This window comes from Acanthochromis polyacanthus, chromosome 12 (genome assembly GCF_021347895.1).
Source record: "Acanthochromis polyacanthus isolate Apoly-LR-REF ecotype Palm Island chromosome 12, KAUST_Apoly_ChrSc, whole genome shotgun sequence".
Lineage (NCBI taxonomy): Eukaryota > Metazoa > Chordata > Actinopteri > Pomacentridae > Acanthochromis > Acanthochromis polyacanthus.
In genome coordinates this window covers 7,842,287-7,861,689 of record NC_067124.1, presented here as the reverse complement: position 1 = coordinate 7,861,689, position 19,403 = coordinate 7,842,287, and the positions used below count along the sequence as shown (strand labels likewise).

General features: G+C 41.2%; 1 long non-coding RNA gene across 1 annotated transcript; it reads left to right on the top strand.

Annotated features, from left to right (window-relative positions):
• The first annotated feature begins 1,470 nt into the window (after window positions 1-1,470).
• LOC127536559 (uncharacterized) lies at window positions 1,471-2,495 on the top strand. The gene is made up of 3 exons (XR_007945594.1): window positions 1,471-1,807; window positions 2,142-2,249; window positions 2,421-2,495. It is a non-coding gene; the product is annotated as an uncharacterized LOC127536559 (long non-coding RNA).
• The last annotated feature ends 16,908 nt before the right edge of the window (window positions 2,496-19,403 follow it).

Sequence of the window (19,403 nt, the reverse complement as noted above, 5' to 3'; positions counted from 1 at the left end):
CTTCGCTCACTATTTAAACAAATCAAGTCCATTTTTGTTTGACGACAATTATTTTTTTTAATCAAGAACTAATTCGATCCTGTTTTTTTAGCGACTCTCTATTCGTCTGTTCTCCAGCCAAAACTGCTGACTGAGACAAACCAAGAGCCTGCAGTTTTGTTTTGCTATCAAGCTATTTTTCGGTCAAGTCAACCCCCGAGAAGGAAGAACGGCTCCTGCGTTCTTCTCACCATCTGCTGAGATCCACCCCGCTGGCCCGAACTGAACCAGAGGCGCTCAAAAGCATCAACAGCTACCAGACGGCAGGACACCAAGACATTGCCATAGTGACAGACTTCACGGCCGGAGCATCAGCCGACCCGTATAGTCAGGTCCGTTCAAGGCAACGCAGTCCCAGCCGGACCTCGTGAGTGACCCGTTCTCCAACAAAGTAAGCCAGCAAACACATTGGTGTGATCTGAATTATTGGGTTGGCGTCTCAAAATAGCTTGAAATCTTCCTTAAATAGCTTCCAAAGTCCTCTTTTAATAACTCCGTTTAGTCACTTATCAGTCGTTCATTTTCCAAATTATTAATCATCTCGTCATACCTTCAGCGGTCTGATTACTCAGTCCATAATCCTAGTTAGAAATGCAAATCTGAATAATTAACACACACACACACACACACACACACACACACACACACACACACACACCTATTACACTTATTACTGTATTAATCACTGTTTTGTTATTAGTTTTAGTCAATAAATATCTTTCATTTAAACCACAATTACAGTCTCTTTTGCGTTTATATGTGTTGACTGGGGTCAATGTTTTTCGAGGATTCTCGACATTCAGATATTAGACTGTTCAACTGAATTAATCCATTATCAGTTATTTTATTTCTCCACTTTTTAGAGTGGTGCCCCATTTCATAACGAGTGCATACTTATTAAATTAACGTTTAATAAGGCAATATCGCTACACGGTCTATAAAAAAAAAAAACAGAAGATGGCTCAGTGGTCTTTGAAGCAGTCCAGTTGCTGGTGGTATCGACCATTGCTTACTGTTATTCTGTTTGAGAAGAGTTTCTATTAAGTTTTGTGTTTTAGCCATATGCTGAACAAACACAGTACAAAAAACTGGAGGTGGTTAAGTCTCAATATTTTATTTTGATCTTACTGTTCTTCTTCTTTAAGGTTTTCAAGTCAGGTGTATAAGATAGGTGGCAATTCCATTTACAATATTTGATGTGAAAATGTAAAATTTGGATTATTTCTAGATTCACTGCTGAAATTATTTTTTCCAAGTATTTTTGAGTTTACGTACTTGAATTTCCTTAAATTATGATTAATATTGAAGTTGCCACAATATTACACATTTTTGGGAAGCATTAGCAAATGTGATATTGGGAAAACAGTTATTTTATGCAATAATTATTTTGGCTGGTTTAAAATGGAATCATGAAGGACTCCTAAAGCTACACATTTTAGCAAGTTCTGTCAATATCAAAAGGGTATTTGTGTTCTATGAAACAAATGATTACCTACTTTATAACTAAATGTTTCTCATTCAACTACAGGGAAGCTATGCTTGCACTAGGAATTTGAAATGAAGAGCCACTGTGGCTCACTCATAAGAATAACAATGAGCCACCTTTTGTTAATGGAATATTTTGTCCATTGGGCAAGTGGTTTTGAACTTGTTTTCATCTCTTTGTAGGTCCTCCCAAGGATTACGTCTGAAGCAGACAGATCTTATTGAAGATGGTGTTGCAGGCAGTAGCAGGACCTTAACCAAGATGGCTTCATCTCTGAGAAAAGTATAAAAACAGACCACATTTTTGCTTTTATTTAACCTACTTGAATCAAATGTGCAGGGACCATAATCAGGCCATTCAAAATTGAATATGTATAATGTGAAAAGGAGAATAACATCTCAAATTAAATTTCCGAAGTGGAATATGATTGAAGCCTTTGTTAACAGGAACAGAATTTCAAATCATGCTGATGGGCTGCATGATTTGAAATTTTGTCAAAACCTACCATGGCTTTACAGTTAGTTTTTGAGTACCATAGTTGAGGCTGGATGTGTGAATATAGTAATACACCTTAACAAAGCAGCTTAACTGAATTGTCATTGTTTCCTACATGCAGGTCTGCAATCGTGCTGTGTGCAAACTTCGAGTTCAAGGTCAAATGAAAGTTGGTGGCCATCATTGCTTTGTTATGCTGGACGAAAGCAAGTTCTCACACAAAAGAAAGGTAAGATGCATTTTTATGATACACGTGTGTGTGTGTGTGTGTGTGTGTGTGTGTGTGTGTGTGTGTGTGTGTGTGTGTGTGTGCGCGCGCGCATGCGTTTCTATTCAAGGAAATGTCATTACCTGTGCATGTAACTATTAATCCGATAATTACAAAAAATATGTTTGACAGTACAACCGGGGGAGAATGGGACCAGCATGGAGACGGAATAAAAAATGGGTATTTGGTATGCTGGAAGTAGGGCAGACCACCAGGAGACCTATTTTCAAGATCGTCGCAAAGCGTTCCAAAGAGCAGCTTCTTCCTATCATACGGCCACATATTAGGAGAGGATCTAGCATTGTGACCGATGAGTGGAGAGCTCTGTCAGAGGAAGGTTATGATCACCATACTGTCTGCCACAAGAGACACTTTGTAGATTCTGTAACCAGAGCTCATACACAAAACTTAGAGAGGGGCAAACATTTAAATGTGAGGTTTGGCGTCATAGAGGCAATCACCAAGCTGTTAAAAGAGCATTTAAGAGTAATTGACTGTTAGTACTGGCTTGGGAGATCGCATAGAAATGGCATTCTCGGGTGCCTTTTTCATGATATTAGAAAATTTAATGTTCATGAGTGTTGATATGGATTTATGAAAGGTTCTTTGTATTGTTTTATACCTCTTTTTAAATAGTTGCTTGTTTGTTCTAGCACCCTGAATAAACTTGTATTTGTAAATAAATTTATTTGTTTGTACTATTAGGGCACGGTCATATCCCAGCTGGCAAACATACTTTAGCAGTCTCCACCTTTGTTCTCCAATAGATTCATCAGAACTGATTTGTCTGTTTTAGCTGGGGACCCATCAGTGTTGGCTAAAGGATATGATACCGTTCCCAAGGAGTAGGACAGAATTTCCCTCAGGTCTATCTTTCTGCTCTGACCAACAATGAGTAGTCTCGAGAACAGTTTTTTGTCTGCACGCAGAATCACATCTTTGCCAGCGGCAGATTTCTTTTTTGTCTTTGCCTGGTCACTGAAGGTTTTCGGTTTTTGTGCTTTGATGGGGGCGAATACGTCGACTGATTTTGATAACAGTCTTTTGTCGATGAACTCTTCAATTGCTTTCCCCCCCTTTCTTGTGCTCCAAGCAAATCATTCTGGACATCTTCAGCTGCCATTATCCCAGAGCTAAGACAAACAATGCCATCTTGGTGTGTGTCAAATGGGTTTAGCATGGAATCTATCGTGGAACATATTCTGGTCACAGCATTTTCATCTGCCTAAATGCGTCTGCTGCTTAGATCTTTTCGTCTTTGTTTTTCATGAGATTTACCTGCTATTGACTCACATTGTCTAGCTATGGCAGCTCTTTTATGTTGTGACAATATCCAGCAAGACACTGCAGCCCTATTCTACGTTATCCCTATCCAGCCACCCTTTGTTTGCTCAATAGCCTGGTCACAAGCAATAGAGGCAAATCCATGTGCACTCTGTCGTTGGACAGTCCACTGACCTTTCACAGCGAAATCTTTGTGACAAGAAGGAAGTGTATGAGGCAAATTGACCATTTCCAGCCAGTATGAAGGCAAATACCTGGCATAGTTAACACGATCATAAGCAAAGAACCATGCCATCATCAAGCGCACTGTTGACAGGTGAAGCTGCTAGTCTGACTCGCATGTTGCTCTCAGAAAAAGAAGAAGTAAGTGCACCATGTCAATGTAGGAAGTCCAGAAAATTTCTCATTTCCACAGAAAACATCTGTTGTTCTGTCAGGGAATGTGTCTTTGATCTCACCGATGACATGCATGCACTCATCTCTCTCCTGTGGTGTCAAAGAGTCAAGGAATGAGCTAAATCTGGCACGTTGCAGACTCTCATACATAAGTTTGTGTGCCCTCATGCTGCGGTTGTACTGATGACCACTGATCACCCCATTGATGGATCCTGGGGCAACAACTTCTGACTCAGTGAGTATATCTTGCAATCCTGCATCACCAAACCTTTTTCCTAAAATACCTAGGGAAGACATGCATGTATGAAACTCACCTAGTCGAATCACTAGCCGTTTCATGAAATCGTCATTTTTCCAGTGGATTTGTTGAGCTTTGGCATATATAGCTTGGTCAAAAACTAATACTACCTGGTCCAGTTCTAGCTGATCAGGAACTGCAACACTTCTCTTTAGAATTGTGTTAACAGTTGACATCTTTGTCGGTGAAGCCTCAATGACTGGAAGATAATACAATGCTGACTTTTGCAAAGTCGCATTACTTTGAAGCATTGTATGGAAACCTGTCCAGCTTGGCACTGTGCATGCTTCAGCATCTGCATACTTCAATAAAACATATGCCAGTTCAGTTTTGGCAGCCGACACAGTATTCAACCTGTACGTTTCTGCCTGCAATGGAACACTTTCCTTGTGAGACAAGCTCTGTGGCCCTTGTCTTTTAGACTGTTGATAGTGTTCTACAGGGATGCTAGGAGGTGCTTTGAATGTGTAAACTGCCTTCTGTAGCAGCGGTCTCTCTGATCCTGACTCAGTTTCAGTGACAGAACTTTGGAGCATAATGCCATTTGTATGGTGAGTGGTTCCACCACCAGACAGTGTCTCCTCCCCAAAATCAATGTTGTCCCACACCAGTATTGTAGGCACCTTCTTTGAAAAACCCTTTGGGATTTTGTCTCTATTCTCTAGCAGTTGTAGTTCAACTAGGCTAGTGTCTAGACTGAATACTGTGTTCCATGAAGCACAATGTCCTAGTCTACTCAGCAATGACAAAAGATTAGATGATCCTGTTAAATGGCATACAGTTAGCCCAAGGCACAATGACTTTGGTGTCTGCTTTCGACCTTTAGATGCAAGGTAAACAATGTCTTGACAAACAGAACTTTTAACCTAACATCATCGGGAATATCGACATAACCCACTCCTGTTGCCTCTTCTGATGCCCCTATAATCCATGCAATTAGATTATATAGTTCTTCTGGCACAACAGTTTGAGCATCAGACATATTTAAATTGTCAGCAGTGGGAGGCCAGGGGCATGTCATACCAGGAGAGTCACTGAAAACCCTCTTTAAGATCAAGCCTGCACTGTACAGTGTCCTTGTGACATCAGTAGTATTCTGTCCAGATGCTGTGCGAGCCATGTGTTCACTGTCACTTTCAGTTTGGCTTTCAGCTTGGCTTACCTCAGTGGACTCAGTAGATGTACCTGAATGTGGAGGTATCTTTTGTAATAGTCTATCAGCTGACAGTGTCTCAACAAAAACAAGTTCACTGATGTTTCTCTTGGCAGGGCAGTGGAAAGTGAGCTGTGGAAAGTCACATGTCAGCTGCCTCTTCAGTAGATCCTGCCTTAAACACAAAAAATATGGGGAAAGATGAGTATGTGTGTGCGCATGCACGTGTGTGTTTACATAAACATACGCGCATACCCTTTTTTGTGAGAATAAGTCAATAACAATTAACCTTGTAGTATTTACTTTTTTTGTTTACAAGAACCGTGAGAGAGACACATGATATTTTGGTTACCTGTATTCTGAAGCATCAAGACCCTCTTGATTCTTCACTATGTCCACGAATGTCTTTCGTAGCTTGTCCATTCACAGCACTTCCTGGTCAACTATAATCCTTTGACGGATGACAGTCTCACAGAAGAAATTGTAGCTGTCAGTGAAGGGTGTTTCAGTTCTGAAAAACACATGCACACACACACAAATCATGTGTAAACTGTTGCAGCCATGTCATATTTATATAATCATCCTATCAAGATTATCTAAGCTTGTCTATTCCGCCAATTTTTCCTGAATAAAATTATCAAATAGGTTTTTGGAACTACAGTTAAACAAACTAAAGACTATGTTGTTTGTCAATGCCTCATTTTGAAATGTACAATGTGTAATAAAATGTTAATGCATTGTAATAACTCACACTTCATCTGGGGTTGCAGTACTTGTTTCCATAGGCCTTGACAAAAACTTTGTGTACTGTTCGTAACAGGTCCTGTGGTACCACACCTCCAGGGCCACACAGTCTTTTTCTTTAATGTGCAAAAGTATGCTGGTGTTCTCCTTCAGCTCAGCAGCCTTCTGCAACCGGCCTTTAATAAAATATATAGACAAAATCGGTACACCCAAATGCTCAGTGTGTGTGTGTGTGTGTGTGTGTGTGTGTGGGGGGGGGGGGGGGGGGGGGGGATAACAGTGACAAGAGGTTTGTTTTGCCATGATGAGCACAAAAGACCTCTCTCTCTCTTGCACAGCCATAAATCTAGGTTGGGCTGGCAGTAGTGACCTGTTGACCTGAAAGCCCTGCATTCCACTCTTATCAGCAAGGTCTATGGCTATAAAAAAGTTTTGGAGCCTCTCTTGCAAGATTTGAGCATATTAGAACAGCATGGTGTATTTGTGTCTCAGCTAGGTCAGTTTGTTCAAGGCTCTGTCCAGTGTGTGATAGCTGACAATCTTGGAGCTCATGGCATAGCTGGATTCGTTGAGACATTTGAGACATAGGTGGAAATGCACATGAAAACTGGGCATCACTGAGATTGCATCCCCTTCTGATTGGTCAACTTTTGCCAGAAAATGAACCAGCATGGCAAGTGATTTTAGACCTCAAGGACATAGTTGAGTTGGTTGTAGTCCCTGTTCACACAGAAGAGACTACTGCCTATCTTGAGGCTAAGATCTGTGACCACAGACAGCGCTACCTTGAACTCTTATATGAACTCCACATATCAAGCTCCGACCAAAACGCCACTATTTAGAGCACTATCCACAAATTATTTGTTTCTTTGGACCACTCATTGCACTGTGGACGATGAGATTTGAGGCTAAGCACAGCTTCTTCAAGCAGGTTGCTCGTCATACTAATTGTTTTAAGAACATGCCTTGTTCACTAGCTATTAAACACCAGTTTATGCTTGCCTATCACACACATTCCTCCAATCTGAAGAAGTCATCCTTGGAGGTCACACATGTCTTAATCATGCCTGTTGATGTTCTCAATGACAGAGTAGTGTCCACTCTGAAGCAGCAATACCCAGACATAACTGAGGTTCATATAACTAAAAATGTGTCTTGCAGTGGTATGCATTACAATGAGGGGATGCTTATAGCACATGGATCTGTTGATGGACTGCCTAAATTTCATGAGATCATTCAGCTGTGAATTGTTAGGGGGAAGTTGTGTTTTCTAGTGAAAGATTTATGTTGTTAAGAACTGAGGTTGGAACCCGAGCAGAGAAGCACTCAACGAGGTAGCCTGAACGGAAACACAGGCTTTAATGGAGGAGGATCAGGGAAGGATGTGAATGTAGCCACAGGGGGACACAAGCCAGTGTCTTATTGTGCCAGTCCCAAGCCCGGATAAATGCAGAGGGTTGTGTCAGGAAGGGCATCCGACGTAAAACTTTGGCCAAATCAAACATGCGAATCAAATGTATGACTTCCATACCGGATCAGTCGAGGCCCGGGTTAACAACGACCGCCATCGGTGTTGTCGACCTTCAGGGTGCTGGTGGAAAATGGACAACTGTTGGTCGAAGAAGGAGGGGAGGAAGGTGTGTTCGTAGGAAGAGAGAGAAGAGGAACACCAAGAGTCTATGACTGAGAGTAGGGACTTTGAATGTTGGAACTATGACAGGAAAAGGTAGAGAGCTGGTTGACATGATGCAGAGGAGGAAGGTGGACATACTGTGTGTCCAGGAGACCAGGTGGAAAGGTAGTAAAGCCAGAAGTTTAGGAGCAGAGTTCAAGTTGTTCTATCATGGTGTAGATAGGAAGAGAAATGGAGTAGGAGTTATCTTGAAGGAGGAGTTTGTTAGGAATGTCCTGCAGGTAAAAAGAATGTCAGATCGAGTGATGAGCATGAAGCTAGAAATCGAAGGTGTGATGTTCAGTGTTGTTAGTGGGTATGCTCCACAGGCAGGATGTGAGTGGGAGGAGAAAGAGAAATTCTGGTTGGACCTTGATGAAGTGATGCAGAGCATCCCTAGAAGTGAGAGAGAGGTCATTGGTGCAGACTTCAATGAACATGTTGGTGCAGGAAACAGAGATGATGAGGAGGCCATGGGCAGGTTTGGTATCCAGGAGAGGAACGCAGAAGGACAGATGGTGGTTGACTTTGCAAAAAGGATGGAAATGGCTGTAGTGAATACTTTCTTCCAGAAGAGGCAGGAACATAGGGTGACTTATAAGAGTGGAGATAGGAGCACACAGGTAGACTACATCTTGTATAGACGGTGTAATCTGAAGGAGATCAGTGACTGCAAAGTAGTGGTAGGTGAGAGTGTAGCCAGACAGCATAGGATGGTGGTGTGTAGGATTACTTTGGTGGTGAAGAAGATGAAGAGGGCAAAGGCAGAGCAGAGGACCAAATGGTGGAAGCTGAAAAAGGAAGAGTGTTGTATGACATTCAGGAAAGAATTGAGACAGGAGGTGCTTTCAGATGACTGGACAACTACAGCAAATGTGATCAGGGAGACAGGTCGGAGAGTACTTGGTGTGTCATCCGGAAGGAAAGGAGATAAGGAGACTTGGTGGTGGAATGAGGAGGTACAGGAGTGGATCCAGAGAAAGAGGTTAGCTAAGAAGAAGTGGGACACTGAGAGGACTGAAGAGAGTAGACAGGAGTACAGGGAGATGCAGCGTAAGGTGAAAGTAGAGGTGGCAAAGGCCAAACAAGGGGCTTACGATGACTTGTATGCTCGGTTGGACAGTAAGGAGGGAGAGACTGATCTGTACAGGTTGGCAAGGCAGAGAGACAGAGATGGGAAGGACGTGCAGCAGGTTAGGGTGATAAAGGATAAGGATCGAAGTGTGTTGACAGGTGCCAATAGTGTGATGGGAAGATGGAAAGAGTTGATGAATGAGGAAAATGAGAGAGAACGAAGATTAGAACAGGTGACTGTTGTGGACCAGGAAGTAGCAAAGATTAGTAAGGATGAAGTGAGGAGGGCATTGAAGAGGATGAAGAGTGGAAAGGCACTTGGTCCTGATGATATACCTGTGGAGGTATGGAAGTGTCTCGGAGAGGTAGCAGTAGAGTTTCTGACTGGGTTGTTCAACAAGATCTTAGATAGTGAGAAGATGCCCGAGTAATGGAGGAGAAGTGTGCTGGTGCCCATCTTTAAGAACAAGGGAGATGTGCAGAGTTGTGGCAACTACAGAGGAATAAAGCTGATGAGCCACACGATGAAGCTATGGGAAAGAGTTGCTGAAGCTAGACTAAGGGCAGAGGTGAACACCTGTGAGCAGCAGTATGGTTTCATGCCAAGAAAGAGTACAACAGATGCAATATTTGCTTTGAGGATGTTGATAGAGAAGTACAGAGAAGGTCAGAAGGAGCGGCATTGTGTCTTTGTAGATCTGGAGAAAGCTTATGACAGGGTGCCCAGAGAGGAACTGTGGTTTTGTATGAGGAAGTCTGGAGTGGCAGAGAAGTATGTTAGAGTGGTGCAGGACATGTATGAGGACTGTAAGACAGTGGTGAGGTGTGCTGTAGGTGTGACAGAGGAGTTCAAGGTGGAGGTGGGACTACATCAGGGATCAGCCCTGAGCCCCTTCTTGTTTGCTATGGTGATGGACAGGATAACAGACAAGGTTAGACAGGAGTCTCCATGGACTATGATGTTTGCAGATGACATTGTGATCTGTAGTGAGAGCAGGGAACAGATGGAGGAAAGGCTAGAGGTGTGGAGGTTTGCCCTGGAAAGGAGAGGAATGAAGGTTAGCAGCAGCAAGATGGAGTATCTGTGTGTGAATGAGAGGGACCCAAGTGGAAGAGTGAGGTTACAGGGAGAAGAGATCAAGTAGGTGGAGGATTTTAAGTACTTAGGGTCAACAGTCCAGAGCAATGGAGAGTGTGGAAAAGAGGTGAAGAAGCGTTTACAGTCAGGCTGGAACGACTGGAGAAAAGTGTCAGGTGTGATGTGTGATAGAAGAGTTTCAGCTAAAATGAAAGGAAAGGTTTACAAAACTGTGGTGAGACCAGCCATCTTGTTTGGTCTTGAGGCAGTGTCCCTGAGGAAAAGAGAGGAGACAGAGCTGGAGGTAGCAGAACTGAAGATGCTGAGGTTCTCTTTGGGAGTGACCAGGATGGATAGGATCAGGAATGAGTACATCAGAGGGACAGCACATGTTAGAGCCTTTGGAGATAAAGTCAGAGAGGCCAGACTGAGATGGTTTGGACATGTCCAGAGGAAAGAGAGTGAATATATTGGTAGAAGGCTGCTGAGTTTCCCACTGCCAGACAGGAGGCCTAGAGGAAGACCAAAGAGGAGGTTTATGGATGTGGTTAGGGAGGACATGAAGGTGGTTGGTGTGGGAGAGGAGGATGCAGAGGACAGGGTGAGATGGTGGCAATTGATTCGCTGTGGCGAACCCTGAAGGGAAAAGCCAAAAGGAAAAGAAGAAGAAGAATATCAGGGAAGAATGTGAGGAGCGGAGAGATCGTCGGGGGGGAAGAACCCAGGAGGTGGTGTAGCGGAGCTGGGGATCAGCGGTGGGAGGCCGCCCGGGAGGACCGGAATGTGGCGCCAGCGAGCTGGTGGATTCCGGGACGGCGGAGCGCGAACTGGTGGCCAGGAGATCCGGGATCAGTGGCGGACAACACGCGTCTGGGCTGGGGTGGAAGGCAGATCCGATGGGGCGTCGGGAGGAGAGGGAGCCAGGCTGGGCAGCTGGACCAGGGTGTCTGAAAACACAGGTATGGTTAGCTTTCGAGTAAACAAGGCAAGAAGCAAATACAGAGGCGAGACGAAACTGACTGCGTTGGCAGAGTTTACAATCTGGCAGGGTGTGGAGGGTTTGACCGTTCTTTATGGCAGGAGAGGTAATCTGCAGGATGGCAATCAGCTGCCCGGGCACCGGAGAGAGACGCTGATTGCCAAGTGGAGGCAGTCGTGAGGCTGCACTCCGCTACGGCAGCAGCGGGGAAGAGCGAGAGAGGGGGAGAGGGAGAGAGAGAGAGGGAAAAGGGAGATGGGAGTCAGGAAGGAGCAGAGGATGTGGAGGGAGCGGTCCTGACATATGTACTTGGGACAGGGAACATTATGGAGGATTTGAGTTGTCTGTCTCACCCACTAGAGAGGTTGCCCTAGTTGAGTTTGGTGACTTGGAAGACCCATGTCCTCTTGCAGATTACACAGTTGGGGGTTTGCGCATGGTGATACTGAAAAGATTCATTATCACTAAGGTCTTGGTGTGAATTATTCAAGTTAAAAATTTGATTTCTTGGTGTGTGTATTCATAGTTCATGATGATTGCATTTTGGGATTTGGTATGTGGGTCTGAAAATGTCTGATTTGTTTGGCTGAGTTGAGATTTGCTGGCTGTGAAAGCCAGGAAGTGAGGAACACAAAACCACTCACCAAAGCACCGAATGACCCCTTAGTTCTATGGGCCCCCCTGAAATTTATCACCCACTTATGAAGACTCAATTTTTTTTATAGCATCTTGGCTGTTTGTGTGGGGTTTGATAATTTTTCAGTAGTTAAATATTTGTTACCTGAGTACTATTTCCAGGGCACTTTACAAGTAGGAATGCCCCTCTTACGTTTTGTATCAATGGAACAAATGTTAATAGATTGCTAAAATTATTCAAGTAGGTGTTATCCTAATGTGAATATTCAAGATGTTGAACCAAATTACAGGATTCATCTTGATAATTTCTATTTTGATATTTTCTTGGTACCAAAATTGTAAACTGAACTAAATATATATTCTTTTTTTTCTGTTTTCATTTCCTGCTCAGTTCTGTCTTTGTTAGCCTTAAAGTAAACATACAGGCATGTTAATTAGTGTCCAGTTTTGACCACTCTTGCAAGCTTGAAATAAAACATATTAAGCAGGTTTTGTCTCATATCTTGTTGCTTAAAGAGGGATCAGATGTAAAATAATTATTATTTTATGTCCACCAAATGGCACTAATATGAGTTGAAAAGACAAAAAAACACTTGCATTTACTGAGGAGAAATATTTTTGATTTAGCTGTGTTTAAAAAAAAATGAGTTGGATTAACTCAATTAAATCATACTCCTTGGATGACGTTAGATTGGGTTAGGGAAACATATATATATTGGATGGAAATCCTGCCCACAATTTAATTGAGTTCATCCAATGAGTTATTTTTTTGATGAGGAAAGCAGGGATAAAGCATGATGCTTACTGGAAACAGAGGCAATGTAATGATAAACCTCCAGAGAAACTGACCGGTCAGTTGACTCATGAAAGGGCTAAGTGACTGGTGTGACAAGGGTTAGAGTTAAGAGGAAACACTTGACAATCAGAATTCCGGGTATAATTTGGTGATGCTACATGTGATTTAACTATATACAAGTTAGAACAATGCAAACATACAAGTGAAAATCCTGACAGAACACAACCTAGACAAAGGATACTAAAAAGGAAGACTGGGAAGGGGAAGACATACTAAAAGGCAGGGCTAGACAAAAACGTAAGTTAACAGTGCTATACAATGTGATGAGAGGTTAACCAAGCTAAAAGAGGTTTAGTGTGTTAGCAATAAACACCTGCAGGTGGATGCCATCAAAGGAACTGGGTTTGCAGGAAGGAAAAAAAGGAGGAGAATCTACAGCTCAAAGGGCTACAGAATAGTCCGAGGAACAGGCTAGGCTGGCATGGAATTAAGGCTAGGGGTAACCTCCACTAGTGGTGTAGAACAGAAAATGCTACAGGAGTGAAACATTACAGAACAAACAGACTTAGCTAAACAGCAGGGAATGATTGGCACAACATAATTCTTGCTGCTCAGCAAAAACATAGTTCACAGGTCGGGGTGTGTCGAGAGCTAGCTCAGTGACTAACACCCCTGACTTTGGCAGGGGACAGTTGTCCAGGGAGCATCCTTAAGTAAGGTCCTTAGTGCTGCCCTGCCTACCTACCTCATATTGTATCTACTCTGAGATGTACATCACTTCAAATAGAAGCATCTGCTAAATGAAATTGTACATTGTGACAGGTCAGAAACATGTGGTGTGTAATCTGGATTGTTGTAGGAGGTGCCTTTGGAAGACATGTAAACATCAGGGGCAAGCAGGCAATTGTGAAAATATTTTTAAGCACTGATTGAATCATAGATGAAGTTTACTTTGAGGTTACCATGGTTCTGTCAGAATTAGCAGGGAAAGAACCAAATGCAGACACAACAAGCAGGTCGGTGAACATAACAAATACATTTTATTTAAAGAAACATTTAGCAGGGTTACAAAGGCAGGAGAGATAACAGAAAGTGGCAGAATGTTTCGAAACTTACTAAACTACAAGTCCAGAAGAATCTCAAAGATAAAAATTCCAAATGTAAGAAACACAAAACTGAATAAACTAAACATCTCAAATGCAGAACAGATACCTGGTTAACATGACGAGCATACAGAAGTAAATAGGCCGGAACATGTCGGAGGGCCAGACGAACTGCCTTAGTACAAAGGACAACTCACAACTGCATATACACCGGGAACTAATTAGGAGACGAGACACAGGCGATTCAAAGACACAGGTGAAACAGATAAGGGTAATCAAAAGGGAGGGAAAAGAGGAACAGAGGTAAAAAGGCAAAAACACAAGCACAGCTAATGTTATTGTGCAAGGTACAGTACTGAGATACTGAATGAGCAAATAGATAAATCAAGCTCCCTTCAATATTTCTCTGCAGAAGATTTTAATACATAAATCATTTCAGCTTTACACACATACTATATTAGTCAATTATTTTGTTGCCTTTTGGACAAATCTAAATATACACACTACAATGACCCAAAAGAGACACAAAATATCAAAGGAAACAGTTAAATGCTATTAATTTTTTTTACTTTGTATATGCAAAACAGTATCTCACATGCACATATAAGTGGTGACAGTGTACAGCCCCAAGTGTGTGATTTCCTCAGACCATATGGCAGTCGAAGCTTTTATAAGCTTATAGCCTGACAGCTAGTGTTATCGTGTGATGAAGCGTTTCTCAACCATTTTGTGACTGTGCAGTGTGTGATTGCCTGCCTCTGTCTTTCCAGGGTGGTACTAGAGTGTGAATTATGGACCTTCACTTTTCCATTCCTTGTTCAACTCGCTTCTTTAAACTGAGGTATCACCCCAATGCACAGCGCTCCAGGCCTGGACACTCTAATAACCATCACGATAAATGAACAGTAAATCCAAGGCAGTATAAAACACAACCTTATGAGACGCAATCATTTGGAAGCGCTCATTGCCTCGTAGCCTCAACACGCTTTTACCTGTATTGCTTTGTACCTGTCTGTCGTCTGCTTTATCCCTATTTCTTTGTTTTCTCTGTCTTCCTTCCCCTCTGTCTCATCTCCCCCTGCAAGAGTTCTAACCTAAATTACTGCAGGCAGTGCTGCAGAATCTGAACTACACCTACAGGCTTGACTGGAAAGGTCAACAAGCTGCTTAAAATGAAGAATAGCACAGGAGAGAGTGGAGTAATCTACTCTTTCCATCTCCTCTTTCTTCTCTTGTTCCTCTTCCCTGCTCTGCGTGTGTTTTTATTTGGTGTTGTGGTTTTTCAGCTGCATATAAAGCACTGTCTGCTGATTTTTTTTTACCCCCCCCCCCCCCAGTGGTTGATCAGTATATTTGTCTTCTTATGTATACCTTTTATCTGTTCCACCTATTTTCTTGTACCCATCTCTTTTTTTCACTTGGCACTGCTTTGTCTTTTGCCTCCTTCTCTTTTTCTTCTCTCCCTCTAGACATATAGGAGTTTCGCCTACACAAGACAAACATGTGAACACTATGAATCCACCTGTAGTGGTCATTTTGCTTCTTTCTCTTTGTTTTCTATTCCCCCATTTACATTGTTTGTTTGTTTTTTTCTGTTACTCATATATATTTTTTCTTCCTCCTCACTGCTTTGGATTCCTCCTGCTGTGTTTCCACTCACATTCTGGCTCAGGCTGGATGTGGTTTTGAATATCAAACAGGTTATCTGCAACCGTCTGCAGCCTCTCAGACAAAATAAAAGAAGCAAAAGTTACAAATAGTGATGATTTGCTCTTTGCTTTCAAGCATGTCATTCACTTTTCTTTTCTTGTCTCCAGGTACAGCACAATATTATGCATGAGCTTTGAGACAGATCCACTATATGATCAAAACTATGTGGACATTACACGCATATATCATTGCTGAGCATGTGATTTCTAAACCATTGGCATTATTTTTTGCTCTAATAGCCCGTCCTGTTTTCCACTACATTTTGCTGGATTTGCTGTAAAGACTGGTTTTGAGGATCCAGGGCCAAAACTTTACCTATTGAAATCCCCCTTCTTATTTCAGCAGTTACATGCCGAACCAGATATTTTACAGAACATGTAAACACAAATCAAGTCAGCTGGCATGTATTCCTACCCCATTAGTTTGTTGTACATAGTCTCATATTTATAAGAAAATTGTATTATACAGTATTTAGGATCAGGAGTGAAAGTGCAAATCAGGTTTCAAATATCAATAATAATTACAACTGTTTTATTACAGCTATTTATTTGCAGCTACCATGTAGACATATGGGCTAAAACAATAGACCTGATTTGTGGAAATGAACCTTACTAGATGCGTGTTCTGGGACAGACATGGGAATGCTTCAGAAGTTGTATTCGAGCCCTCCAGCCTTTATTCTAACCCAGTGAATGCATCGCAGAATTATATTTTCAATTTCTTTTTAAAGTTTGTTTCTGTTCATACATGTGAAGATTTAAAGATGTAAAATAATACAAAATTAGAAATTCAATCTGTAAGCTTTTTAATTTTCTATTTGTGATTGATTTTGATTTTTGAATTGACTCAGAATGGCACCTGTTGTGGGTTTCTTTTTATTTGCATTTGTTTTTCTTTTGAGACATGCTGCATTTTTTCTGAAACATGATGCAGTAGAAATATGTCTCTTTGTTTATAATCGCACAACAAAATGAAACAGTTTGCTAATAGACTTTTGTATTTGCAAACCACACTACTTTAATTGAATTATAGGGAATTGGTAAAAACACATTGTCTTTGTTGTGTTTTGGCAGGAAATCATCAACATACAATCTCCTGTTAAAACTGAAAACAGACAAACTAAAACTGTTGAAGTCTGGCAACAAACTTTTGACCAGAAAGTGGTATTTGAAGTCCAGAGGCATGGGCAGACAGTGGACACAGAACCATGTGCGACAAGGAAACTATATTTTGGCTCAATAACAATGATTAAATGTCTCTTATTTTACTAAATACTTCTAATCTAACTTCCCCCATTACTCCCCAAATAACTGATTTTCAAATAAATCAGGTAGTGACCTTTCATTTGCAGGTCACTACCCGTGTGTTGTTGAGATTGTATCAGTATTGTTTTATTTAGAAGTTAACCATAGACTACATAAAGTTTTGTTGTGTTTTTGTTTCAGTGATAACTTAGTCTTTCTCTTATGTACACCCTTATCTTTCATCCTTTGACTTTTAAAATTGCCTGTAAACTTACAAACAGAACAGATGGAGCGCAGAGAGAATTGTGCAGTTACCGCTCTTCACGGCATGTGCTGCTTGCGCATGTCTGCAATGATACTGTGAAGTTGAAAACAATAGTTGATACAGAAAAGGTTGTCAAATACCTGTCCAAAGCACCATGATGTAACATTTAGATTCCTCTTTATTTGAAAAAGTGGGTCCAACTGAAACATGAAACACAACCCCCAGACACAAAGCCATCAGTATGTGTTCTTATATTTTTTGCCATAGTGTGTGATACGGGTCCCACCGAAACAGCTCACACTAATGCACCAGGATCACATTCAACAAGATGTGACATTTCAAAAATGGTAAATACCGGTAAATGAGTCAAGAGAAGTCTCCAAACTCCTAATAAGTTCTCACACCTTTGGCACTCATTTTCTGGTGACTTGCTATGGATTTAAACAGAATTATATTGCCCTCTAGTGCTTAGAATTTGCACTGGAGTGTTTTTGTGTGTGCATGGGCACTCAACCATGAGAGAGGTTGCCCTTGTGTGGCTCTGTATATATGAGATAAATAAAGTGAGAAGATGCCAAGGCGTGAAAACTGTGTAGCCTGACAGTGCCGAATGGTCTGTCACTTTGCATAGGTGTAACAGACCTGGGTTGTGAAAATAGGAAAGAGGGAGTCAGACAGATAAATAACATCCCAGATAGCAAACTATGGGTGAATCAATGTTGAATCTATGTTGAGACCTAACGTAGAAATTATACAGAAAGCGCAAGGTTGATAAAATGTTGAGTCAATGTTTGCTTTTCAACCATAAATCACACTTTACCCAGATAGCAAAAGATGTTAAATCAATGTTGAATTAGGGTTAGGAAGGTTGAATTGTGGTTACGGTTGAAGATTGATGGTTGAATCAACGTTGATTCAACATTTTGTCAACATTGAAGTTTGTGTTTAAAAGATGCCATTGAATCTACATTGTATTTTGGTTTAATTAAAATATTTGACAGGTCAATGTTTAATTAATGTTGAATCTATGTTTGCAAACATGTAATCTATGTAAGCAAACATTGACTCAACATTTTATCAACCTTGCACTTTCTGTATAATTTCTACGTTAGGTCTCAACATAGATTCAACATTGATTCACCCATAGTTTGCTATCTGGGATGCTTCACTAAAGGTTCAGAGAACAAAAACACATTCTCAGACTATGTGTAAAATAGTCCTTCAAAAAATGTACAAAATCAGATTTCTAAATGCATTATGATTTTAATCTGTGTAAGAGCACAGCCAGGTGTGACATTTTTGTCACTGTTTGAATTCTAATAGGAAAAATGTTGATGTAGCAGATATGATGTACAGGAATACGGTGTCTACCATGTCCCCCAGCAGACAAATGTATTTTGCTGCTCGTAGACGTTTACTTCCACCTGTCCGTGTATTCTTTTCATGCATTGTCATATGCTGCCACATAGATCAGTTCCTAAGAATTTATTTGAGATGGATGTTCCACTTATTTTCTATAGATGTTACATTATTATAACTGGTGGTGCAGAAACAGTCAGGAGTTTTCCTTTCCTGCTTACAAATAAATGGGAGTCAGTTACATTTCATTGTCATTTGTCAAGATAAACCATCCAAACTGTGATGAATCAATCACAGTAATAATTAATTTTACATTTTACTGTAATGGTTTAGGTTTTTTTTTTTTTTTTGGAAGGAAATATACTAGAGTGACTATCTGCAACTTGTCTTGCTGGCCCCCCTGAGGTTCCCTTGACATCAGCACTGTAAGTGTAAACAACTGTACTGATTTACTTTAAGCGTGATAACTGAAAGACTTGAAGGAAGGAGATAAAACAGATGTGATTGTCAGTGGTCGTGGAGTATCCATTACAGTTCAGAGGACTATGTTGTTTTGCTTCAAGAGATTATAATTGATATTTTTTACAATACTAATCAATTGTATAACAATTCCTTGTGTTTATGGAGCTTTATATTAAGATTCAGATTCATTGCTTAACTGGCCATAAATTTATTGCTTTGCTTCACTCTCACCATTCTCATAGCATTGTTTTGGCTTCAGCACTGAGCAATTATAAGAAGAGGAAAGTTCTAAAAACGGTTACTGTGTAGTGCAAACTCTCCAGGAAGACATATGTTTGGAATTCAAAATGGTTGATAATGTTGCTTCATTACCACTGGATGTGTACAACTCTCCAACTTAAGCTTCACTAGCATAAAGTTAATGCCATGTCACAACCATCATGAGACTGTCCATACATGAAGTGTAGCACTGAAGCACCCAATGAATGCAGAGAAAAAACATGAATTAAGAATTTAAGTGTTGAGGCACAGGAGAAGTGATACTGTGCAAATAATTATTTTGAGGCCTCCTCTTGGTGATATGTCTTGTCAATGGTTGTCTCAAGTAGATGTCCATTGAAACAGTGTAGCATGAAGACTGATAATTCTCAGTGTGTTAACTCATCCCCGCTGTAGCTGAAAGATATGCTGTCATAACACAAATAATTGAAGCTCCAAACTGTGGACCTATTGTTTCCTGTTAAGATACCATACCATAGATGCTTCACACTGAGCCTCTTATGTCTTCCTGTCTGGGTAGAGCAGAGAAATTGAGGGGGAGAGCAAGATTGGGGGGATGCCATCTTCTCCAATCAGCTGTGCA